Here is an 11,355-nt window from a genome sequence, read left to right as displayed (position 1 = left end):
CCGAAAGGAGAATGTTTTTTAAAAAAAAACAAAATTGCTCAATTAGAACACAAGATAACGGACGACAAAATATACGACAAGTATTTACACGAGGATAAAAATAATTGATATTCTCTTTCCACCACTAACAGGTTCGCCCAGCTGCCGATGGACGACGATTTCGACGACAACGACGAGCCATTCGAAGAAGTTAAATGCAAAAGAAGGAAGCGAACAATCACCAGCCAAGACAAACGGACCTACCCAACACCGACGACCCAGAACATCGGAATTGACGAAACCGCAGCCACCCGCAACCACAACAACATGAACATGCCACCGATAATTGTGAAATCAAAGATTGTTGATTATAAACAATTCCACAAAAGAATCACCGCCACCACATCATCTGTGCCCATCATTTATTACGGCTTAACTGCTTGAATTATTCGAGGGATTAAACAACCTCGAATATTTTACTCACCGTAAAAAGCAGAAAGCACCAAATCAATTGTCATTAAAACAGTACCATTCCTAGAAGAGGAAGATCTGGGAAAATTCTATAAACAACAACACCCAGGAGTTCTGTACGTTAAAAACTACAAAGTAGAAAAGACACAGAAAGCAGATCATATTTATTAAAATTGAATGCCGAAACCAACATTAACGACATTATAAAATAAACAATATCGATGGTGCGAAGATACGGTAAGAAGCGTACAGCCGTCCAACAAAGGTCACCATGTGCCGCAGATGCCAGGAGTTCGGACACGGAACCGAAAACTGCCGCAGCACTCCAAGGTGCGAAAACACAAACCTCACCACACCCAGGACTGCGACAAAAATCCGGATGCCCCACCACAGTGCACCAACTGCAGCGAACTCCATCCAGCGAGCCACACCGGATGCCCAGTATATGTCAGGTATGTGAACGATAAAAACATTAAAGTAGCTGACAAACCTCACTTTAACACTAACGAACAAAATTTCCCGTCACTTATACCAAAACCGACAGCAACCTCTACAAAACCAACAATTAACCAACCCCAGCCACCCAACAACAACAAAAACCCTTATCAATCGTACATTCACATTTTCACAAAATTTGAAAAAAATTAAATCCGAACTAGATAACGCTAAGATAAGAAGGACCGACTTGCTATGGCTTTATATCCAACTGTCAGCTCCATCTAACGGTGGAGATTAAAGATAGCTCAGGCAAGCAAGTAATATTGAAAAATAATAAGCTAAGTAAAGTTAAGTAAACACTTACTGTACGCTATACCCTCACAATATCGACAAAACGATATTTTTACCAAACCATTGCAAGTCAATGCAAGTATTTGTCAAGCCTGATGATGGTTTCGTAAAAATATCGTTTTAAGATATTAATGGTATAGCGTACAGTAATGTTTACTACACTACTCTTTCTCTACTACCTCTCGTACTACCTACCATTGTATTTGAAAAATAATAGTTTTACGAGAGGGTGAGGATTAAGTTAAATAAAGTAAACACTTACTGTACGCTATAGTATATAGTACGCTATAGTCGATGCAGTATTTGTCAAACCAGTAGGTGTGCTGACGAGTCTTCTAATGGTCGAAATAGCTATTCACATCAGGTTTGACAAATACTTGAATTGACTTGCAATGGTTTTAATAAAATATTGTTTTCATAACGATACTGTGAAGGTATAGCGTACAATAAGTGTTTACTTTACTTAGCTTAATACCCTCTCGTAAAACTATTGTGTTTCAATATCAGGTACCTATATCGCACTTTCTAGCTACACTTCGAAATTTTGCTCAAAAATATTCTTCCTTTGTCGAAGACAATTTTGAAGTGAATTTGTAAAATACGTTTTCACTTTGCATAGCAGCATGCTCACAAGTATTCTACCCTGTGTGGAAGAAAATTTGAACCGAAATCGTGAAATACTGAATACGTTTGCAACAACAAACTACGACCCACACTTTTTGCTCACTGTGCAATAAATTGCTCAAAAGTAAAAATTGTGTGCCTGGAATAATGAAATAAGACCTCGATTCTATTTTGTTGGTTTTCAGAACCCCGAGGTAATGATTAAGAGGAACGGATGGGAGCATTCGTATTGCGATGTTAGAGGTGATATTCTTGGATCGTCGCAAGACGGACAGAAGCGAAAGCATTTGCCAAAAACGTTTTCATTGATCAAGAACGAAAGTTAGAGGTTCGAAGGCGATCAGATACCGCCCTAGTTCTAACCATAAACGTTGCCAGCTAGCGATCCGCCGACGTTCTTCCGATGGCTCGGCGGGCATCTTCCGGGAAACCAAACCTTTTGGGTTCCACGAGAAGTTTGCTTGCAAAGCTGAAACTTAAGGGAATTGACGCAAGGGCACCACCAGGATCAGACACTGCGGCTTAATTTGACTCGACACGGGACACCTCACCAGTTTTCTTCCGAGGAACTAACGGTAGTCAAGGTGAAGAATGTCGTCCTGGTTAGCATTTACGCCAAGCCCAGTGGCAACATAAGCGCTCTCGCACGCACGCTTGACAGTTATTAAAGGCCCAGTGGTTATTGCCCGCGACTTTAATGCTAAATGTGCTATTCGGGAAAGCGTACTAATCGATACTAGAGGCGTGACCGTAGAAGACCTGATCGGGGCTGCAAATCTGGGCCTGGTGAACGATCTGAACTCGTCACCCACGTTTGTGTCAACAAACGGACAAAGTTGGATCGACCTTACGCTACGCTACTTTTAGCGATCATCGGCTACTCAGCTTCAGCGTCCAAACCGCACAAAAAACATCTGGTGAGTCTGTATCGTTTTATGTTGTTTGTAAAGCTAAATGGGAAGTATTTCAGAGACTCTCGTCGAGTCGATGTACGTGGACATAGCCGTCTTTGAGGATGCCCAAGCAGAAGCGGAAGCATTCATGAAAGCGGCACTGTACGCGTGTCAAAAGGCAATTTCTCTCGTCAACCCGGAGTCGCGGAAAGGCCCTACCTGGTGGAACGAAGATCTGCGGCAACGGAAGCGAGAAGTGAGACGGGCGCGTCGCAAGGCGCAATCAACGCACTTCGCTGAAGATACTACGCTATACCTGGCAGCTCGGAGAGACTACGCAAAGGTCATCAAGACAGCCCAAGTAGAATCACTGAGAGAATTGTTGCCACAGGGTAGCGCAGACGACCCAAGAGGATTGGCGTATAAATTATTCGCGCCGACCCGAAAACTGGCATACAGTTCTTCAAACGAGTGGCAGATGGACCACAGATCGAAAGTCAACGGCTGAGGCGCTCATCAAGAAGTACTTTTTCGCCGACGACGCGACCACTGACACCCAGCACCACAATCTGATTAGAAGCAAATATGATTTCGGTGCGCCAACCGATCTCCCGATCACCTTGGACGAGCTGAAGAACGCCATTCGCGAGCGACCGAAGCGTAAAGCTCCGGGAATCGACGGTTATCCGTCCGCTGCGTTGGAACATCTTGTGGCAGAAGTCGGCAAAAGGTTTTCGACAAAATCCTTGCGAAGCGTCTCACACACTGGTTGGAGAAAACGTTCAAATTCTCTGAAAATTAATTCGGTTTTCGCAAGGGAAAGAGCACAATCGGTGTACTTAAACAGGCCGTGAGCAACATCTGTAAGACAAAGGGACAGAATCAGCACTCGCTACTCGTTGCACTCCACGTGCAAAACGCTTTTATTTCTGCGTGGTCTCCAAAAGTATACAACTTGCTGGAGAAATGTGATTGCTCCGGCATTGCTTGGGCACGAGCGATCACCAGCTTTTGTAACACCGTAGTGTTTCTTCGCAAGGGGTTACCGTAGGTACTGCGCGGGTTGCCTGCAAGGTTCTTGTTTGGGTCCAGTTCTCTGGTTTTAATTATGGAGGATTGGTTTCAGGAAATACGAAGCGTTCAGCTGAAGGTGTTCAGGTATCAAGGTGTTTGCGGACGACGAGCTCCTGGTAATTACAGAGCCGTCAACAAAACGGATTGAAGCTGCATAGCTGTCAAATTGGGCGGCTTGTTGTCGATGGGCACATCAACACAAGCTGGACTACGCGCCGCACAAAACAACTGCGATGTAAGGGAGCCTCAGATCCGTTTCGGCAACGTCGTCGTTTTGCCTAAGGAGTTGCTGCAGTATTTGGCCGTCATCATCGACCGAAAGTTAAACTTCGTAGAGCACGTTAAATACGTCCGAGGGAAGATCGCAAGCGCAGGTCACAAGATCCGGGCCATCATCGGCAGAACATGGGGAACCCTAAATCTATCTTCGAGCCGCATAACCAGCGCTGTTGTATACAGCGGAGATGTGGGGTGAGAAGTCAAAAGATTTGCGTGTACAAAGCATTTGGCCACTGCTCAACGGCCATTTGTACTTGGAATCACGCGCGCATGTCGGACCATGGCGAACGCCTCTATCCAAATACTGGCCGAGTGTTTGCCGCTTCACCTTGAAGCGCGGTAAATACACGAACAGTCAGTACAGATGGATGCACCTGACATCGAAGCCAAAGTAAAAGCGGCATCCGGCGGCGCCAATACCGCGCTCGAAAGAGCTTGAAGCCCGCACAGAGGGATATTCATCAGACGCCGTAAGAATAGCTGTACAGCAGCCAAATGGTGAGTTAATTTGTTTCCGCTTGCAAGACGGGTACCCGGTACACGGGGCCGAATTGCAAGCAATTAAATGGGCAATTGATGCTGCCGCAAATTTATTTGTTACAGGTCGAAAAATCAACATCATGTCTGACTCGAGAGTGGCACATGACATTCGCGTAAATGGCAGATGCGGTGTTGCGCATCAAAGGAGGCGTCTGCGAGGTGGTCTGCACGGGAAGTGGTAGCAGCCATCGACGACTACCCCACTCTTTAAGCGCCAACGACGAAAGAAATGGTGAAGACAAGGACACGGAAGGAAGCCTACAATGCATGGCAGACGGAATGAACAGCGCACACTAAAGGACGACACACTGCGAGCATTTGCTCTAATGTGGTTGAACGATGGAGGCCGTGGTCACCAAAAGCTGTGGCGCTCGCTACCAGTCATGGGCCGTTTGCCTATTACTTTAAACGGTGTGCTACGGAACGTGACTGGTGCATGTATGGAAACAGCAAAGCACATTCTATTGCACTGCCAACTCCCAGACCGTTCCACTGCGAGGGAATCCTACGAAAGAAAACTGCAAGGAGCAAGCAACAATTCCCACCAAGGATTAACGACGAAGCCGATGACGCTGCAATTAGCATGTTTAATGCATTTGCAGAAGGGGTCGTTGCCGACAGCGAGGTCCCGGACAAAGAACATTAGTTATTTAAGTCTTAATAGTGTACAAATTTAAGTCATTTTTATAACTTATCGTGTATAATAAAATGTATAATTTAGATTTGTTATAGACTAAGAGAAGTTTGTAATAGCGCGTGTTTTTGTGTTTTGTGTGTTTGTTAATGTCTATCTTAGGCTAAGAGTAGTTTATATTAGTGCATGTTTATGTATTCCTGTGTGTTTATCTATGTGTTTATATTTGTTAACTTATTGTTCTATAACTTAAACTCCGCTAGGGTTTCCTTGTCTGCTCCCTTGGACGTGGTTTTAGCAGATAGTGCAGTGCTTAAAACCTCTCGGTGGGCAGGCGGTTGTACGGGCCACAGATGAACTGAAATGTCCCTACCTAGTCTTGGGAGAGTAGTACGCTCCTACCAAGCGCGTACTGGCAATGTCTAATTAGATAATCTAATTAGAAGCGAGTGCAAGTGAGGCTTATGCCGGAAGCGTTGCCCGGTTCGTGAAATGCTGGGTGAGGATACGTGTCACAACTGCAACAAGAGCAGACACATTGTCCTAATTGTGGATGGCTTGACAAGGGGGCACGCCTGAAGCGCGTTTTCTGCGGCTGGGAATCTTCCAAGTTCGCAATTATGTTAGCATCAGGAGATGCACAAAGTGCCAGGGTACGGGCATCCAACCAAATGGTGCTGTGCCCAAAAGAGGTTTATGGACACTGCGCACAAACACACAAGTCCAGCGAATGCCCAAACCGCGAAGCACTAGCAAAATGAGGAGCGTGCGAGGGAGCAGGCCGAACACACTCTCACAATGTGAAAAACACGATAGCCTGCCCAAGCTATCAGCTTGCAAGAAAGCAATACATAAGTAAACTAGGCTACGTAGGTGATTGCGGGGTGGGAACTGCCTTACAATGTTGAACGTCTTTCAGCTTAATTGTGGAGGAGCTACAGTTGTGCTGGATGAGATACCGGAAAGGATGGAGACGCATGGGTTTGACTTGCGTCTGCTCCAAGAACCGTATGTGAATGCCCATGGTATGCTCTTCTCGATGCAAACAATGAAAGTTTTAGGAAAAAGGCAAAGCCAAAGCTGCGATTGTTGTTGCAAACCATGCGATCAATGTACTACACTTGTATTGAATTGTTGAGGCACTTACATGAAAAGAATGAAAATTAATGATTGTATCTGTATGGGTAGGTTTGTAATTCATAGGTTATTACACACTTCTCTCTCAAAAGAGAATTTTGATTTAGAACTCGCGCACATCTACACCAGCACTCGCAATATCAATTTTCCAAAATTATATATAGAAAAAATACTCTAATCTAAACAAACATCATTAGTTACCTCTCTTATTTTTCCCAGAATCTCGAACAACCAAAAATTTATTCTTCTCTAACTTATGTTGAAAAATCTTCCGAAACCATTACTAAATACCTAAGAACAGTAGATCTGACCGTACCATACAAAACAAACAATTCCATAGGTAAACTATTTGTATAGACAAAGTAGATCCCAAAACAGATTCCGGTGTAGGGTAAAAGAGGGTAATGGGGTCACTTAAGGAGAACTCAAATATAATTTAAATTATAAACAAAATACTTATTGCAATCGCTTATAAGCATTGTTTACTTAAATACCTATTATAAGTGGGCCCTTGAAATTCAGGTAATGCAAAATTTTTATGGGCGAGGGCCCACTTGCCCCATATTCTGAATTTTTTTTTTATTTTGATAGACACGGCTTATTAATATTGAATACTGAACAAGGATGTAAAAAATAGGGTAACGAGTGAAAAAAGGTAAACAAATACCCTTTTTTCGCTTATGGGGCCCACTTTGCCCCCCTCTCCCCTATTTAAACATAATCATAGTCAAACTGAGGGAAAAGAGCCTCGCTAGTGTCAAACCTGCTGGTGGAGGGGCTACGCAGCAATGCGCGTGTCGGCAAAATTTGCAACACATCCACAAAGAGACGTAGGTATTTTAAGAGTCATAATAATTCTTGTGAGAGTTACATTCTCTGTAACTGATTCAAGGAATAAACAAACAGATATTAAAAAAAACATCCACAAAGGCATTTTTTTCCTTTTTGCCAAACTAATGCACATTCTACAAAGAGGCAACTGGGAAGAGATTAGAAACGCAAATATTTACTCAGAGCTTGAAGCTTTCTGTGATATAGTTTTCTCAGAACTGATTCGCTTTGACTCAATGCTCCATAAATTTGCATTATACCTTAGCTGGCTTTGCAGAGATGGGCAAATGCTCTGGCATAACTCACAAAATGGTGAACTATGTACCCTGAGGCATCGGTGTGCATGCTTCTGGAAACAGGTTTCGCAACTTCTTGGGGCACCCTACGCGACATGGGCTATCTGGCTGGAATGCTTTAGGCTTCAAGGTCTAGAACTACCCATAAGGTAATAATTTTGGCAAACTTATATAGTCGACGCTAGCAATACCTGGAGCTGTTCGTACGTACAGGACAAACAGATAGTGGATGTACGCGCAGTCAGCGGGCGTCGCGACTCATGATTTGCGCGACGCGATTCGCAATAAAAATATGAACAGTTACTACGGGCAACTCATCCTCCCGGGTGGGATAGTCGTGGGGGTGCAGGTGTAACTAGATAGTCGCTTTGATTAGTGTGCACCGATGTATGGGTCGAATAAGAATAAGATGGTCGGTTTTGATGATGTTATGAGCATCGATATGTTCCTGCAGGCGGGCGAGAAGACAGTGTAGACAACAAGCTGATCGGGCAGAAACTGTCCGGTTGCGAGTGTAGTTGCCGTGCTTAGGAATGCATACGACAACGACTTCCTTCCACGTGTCGCAAAAGTAGTCGAATTGCAGTATACGGAATGTCGTCCATGCCTGACGCTTTTCGGCTTTTCAAAGCGGGGTTAAGGCACTTTACGCGTCCGTTTAAAAGGTACTGTTTCCAAGAGGTAATATTGGGGTGTCTATCAATTTTTGCGGGAGATTCTGATCGCCTCTCTGAGACTTTCTTCCTCTTCGGCGCAGTATGTTTCCTTGCGGTAGGGATTACCAAAGAGTTTCCAAAGTTAGCGGATGTAGTTACCGCGGGCTGTATACTGCAAAGACGTGGAGAAATGTATCCAAGGGCCAGTAGCCGACTGATTCGACCGTGTCAATGATGGAACTAATTTGCCGGTAGTTGATGTAGTGGCTGCTAGGAACAATTATGTAGTTTCGTCTTTTGAACTTGTACCTTTGTAGTTAACTATCCGGTATTGTCTAGTGGCTAGGATATCTGGCTCTCACCCAGAAGGCCCGGGTTCGATTCCCGGTACCGGAAACTTTTTTAACTTTTAAACAAGTACATAACTTGTATTGGTTTTATACCCGACTATACATGATCATATCACAAGAAGGAATCTTGTCGCCACATATCGATTTGGACTAAAATAGTTGAAGTATGCAAGAATTGAATATCAATAGGTTTAGAAAATATTAAATGTTTATATTAACGAGTATCGTTTAACAACGTTAACTTCTGAGGGTTCAAATGTTTTTTTTTTACTTTATATGTTTTAAACACTTGGATACGAGGCGTTTGTTTGGCGAGAAAGTCGCAAGCAGACTAATTGTATTCAGCCTGTATTTAGCGGCTACGATCATGGCGCCCGCAATTGGGCAAACGTCTACGTGTGGTCGGACGTCCGCTGAAGGTGAAGAAAGAAAAACAAGAAGAAGGTAAGTAGTAGTAGTAAGTAAGTAATTCTGTTTCTACTCTGTTCTGAAAAAGAAAAGAAAGGCACACCAGCAATAACAGCCAGCGGCGCCGAGTAATCGACGACGGTTACGTCTAAGTGGATCCGTGCACATACGCAGAAATTTGTAGCATCGGGAAAGTACCCCGTGCTTGCTATTTCCAGAGACGCACAATCGAGCAAGGTAATAATCCAGGGAATATCCAAGATTTACTTTAAACATGGCTGCCAATCTGGCGGGCTTGCTGTCAATGAGCAATTTAATACAAGCTGGAATACATGCTGTACAAAACGTCTGCAAAGCTTGCCATGGCGAAAAACGTATTCAGAGAGCCTCAGATCCATCTCGGCGATGTCGTCGTCACACCAAATGAGTCTCTAAAGTATTTGTGCGTCATCATCGACCGAAAGTTGAAAGTTGGGGCAACCGATGCAACCGAAATCGAAGCCAGAGTCAAAACAGAGTCAAAAAAATTAATTTTGGACTCATTGAATTGTTGAGGCACTTACATGATGATACTCCATTATTAGGGATAAGGATAGGTATTGCATAGAGATGTTAATGCCAAGGTATCTGAACTCGTACATTTGTTCAATAATTTTCTGCTCTACTCCCAATACAACTAATTGGTGTGGTTGTTTGAATCAGCATTCAGTTTTTTTTTGGCAGTTACTTCCATATTATATTTTTCCCTCGGTGTTGAATTGGCACAGCAGTCTTTGGAGGTTTTCTTCTGTGTCCGAAATAAAACGGCATCATCGGCATAGCACGTGATGTTTACTTGCCTATCTCCTATCCTATAACCCTGGCATCTCTTTGTTTCGTTTATTATTTCTTCCATGACCAGGTTAAATAGAAGTGGATTCAAAGAATCTTCTCGCCTAGGCCTTTTAGGTCAGTTTCTTGGACTTTTTACTCCGATTTTTACTTGAATATATTATATTAATATATCTGTTTTCTATTGTTTTAATGATGTCATGCGGGATTTTTCTATTGTGTAGTATTGCGATGATGTCCTGAAGCTGTATACGATCGAAGGCTTTTCTTCAAAACTTCAGGACCAATGCTAGCCAGTTACATTCAATTGCCTTTTCTTTAATCTACCTCATTATGAACACGGCGTCGTTACATGACCTTCTCAATCTAAACCAAGGCTGGCCAATGGATTTTCCTGGAGGGCCAATTTTTTTAGAATGCGGCAGCACCGGGCCACAGACTATGGCCATTCATACATAAAATATTATACATATACAAAAGTTCCAACTTTGGTTTGTGCGGCGGGCAAATTCAAATGTCCTGGCGGGCCACCTCGTGGCCCGCGGGCCTGGGATTGGCCAGCCCTGATCTAAACCATTGTTTTTCGTCCGCAAGCGTGATTCTTTGTATTATATAATCTCTATAAAATTTAGTTGTTGCTTTTAGTGTCGTGTTTCGTAATACAATTTTCATATAATTTAATGGTGTTTGTCTAGATCTACTTTCTTGAAATAGCATAAGTAAGATCTTTTTGACGGCCATTGAGTATTATGTTAATTAGTTAATCGCAAAATGTGTTGTTACCCGGTTTACTCAACAACGCCTAGACCAATTTGGCCAATTCTTGTTTTTTTTTAATATTTGTTAAAGTCTAGGGGTTTTTACGGCGAGAAAAATTCGAATAATTGCCGGGAATACGGGGAAAAGCTGAGTTTTCTTTTGTCAACTGATAATCAAAACAAAGTTTGCAGCTTTCTTTGATGCATTATTGTTTGATTATTTTATTTCGTGTTTTGGACAAAGTGGTTAATTATTTATGATCACTAAGTATTGCATGTGACATCGTTCGGGGTGTTTTAGTGGGTTCCACTAATATAATTTGCTCTTGAAAGGGTGGCCAAAGTTCGTGGAAGCGCCCTATCACCGAGATGAGGGTTCTGTTCAAGAGAATTTTTGCACCGACTATAAAATAGGGAGGAACAAAATCTGCCACACTCCAAATCTTTTTGACAGAACGAAGTCTGTTGGGTCCGTTAGTAATTAATAGTTAATATGAAAGTTACACTGAAATAGCAATATGATTATTGTAAACGTTACTTACTACACTTGATACATATATCATAGGTATATACTAAAATACTGACAAGGAAAGTCGCACCCAAAAGCTTGATATTAATAAAGAAATAAGTTAATGATGTTCACGCTTTAAAAAATTAAAAGGGTAAAATAAAGAAAACACCAAAACCTTCCGGTACCGGGAATCGAACCCGAGCCTGCTGGGTGAAAGCCAGCTATCCTAGCCACTAGACCATACCGGACGGGTTACCTTTTCTCAGGTAATAATTTGAGCGTCTAAGATCTTAA

At 42.9% G+C, this 11,355-nt stretch overlaps 2 non-coding genes across 2 annotated transcripts; one reads left to right on the top strand and one right to left on the bottom strand.

The window, feature by feature from the left end:
• Nucleotides 1-8,527: 8,527 nt before the first annotated feature.
• Nucleotides 8,528-8,599, top strand: TRNAE-CUC (transfer RNA glutamic acid (anticodon CUC)). Its single transcript has one exon. It is a non-coding gene; the product is annotated as a tRNA-Glu (tRNA).
• Nucleotides 8,600-11,237: 2,638 nt separating this feature from the next.
• TRNAE-UUC (transfer RNA glutamic acid (anticodon UUC)) lies at nt 11,238-11,309 on the bottom strand. The gene has a single exon. It is a non-coding gene; the product is annotated as a tRNA-Glu (tRNA).
• Between the last annotated feature and the right edge of the window lie 46 nt (nt 11,310-11,355).

The sequence above is a fragment of the Atheta coriaria genome, unplaced genomic scaffold, assembly GCF_025399875.1.
Source record: "Atheta coriaria isolate IRGN ID8LTWV9N9 unplaced genomic scaffold, Caltech_Dcor_3.1 hic_scaffold_17_pilon, whole genome shotgun sequence".
NCBI lineage: Eukaryota > Metazoa > Arthropoda > Insecta > Coleoptera > Staphylinidae > Dalotia > Dalotia coriaria.
This window is presented reverse-complemented; position numbering and strand designations above follow the sequence as displayed.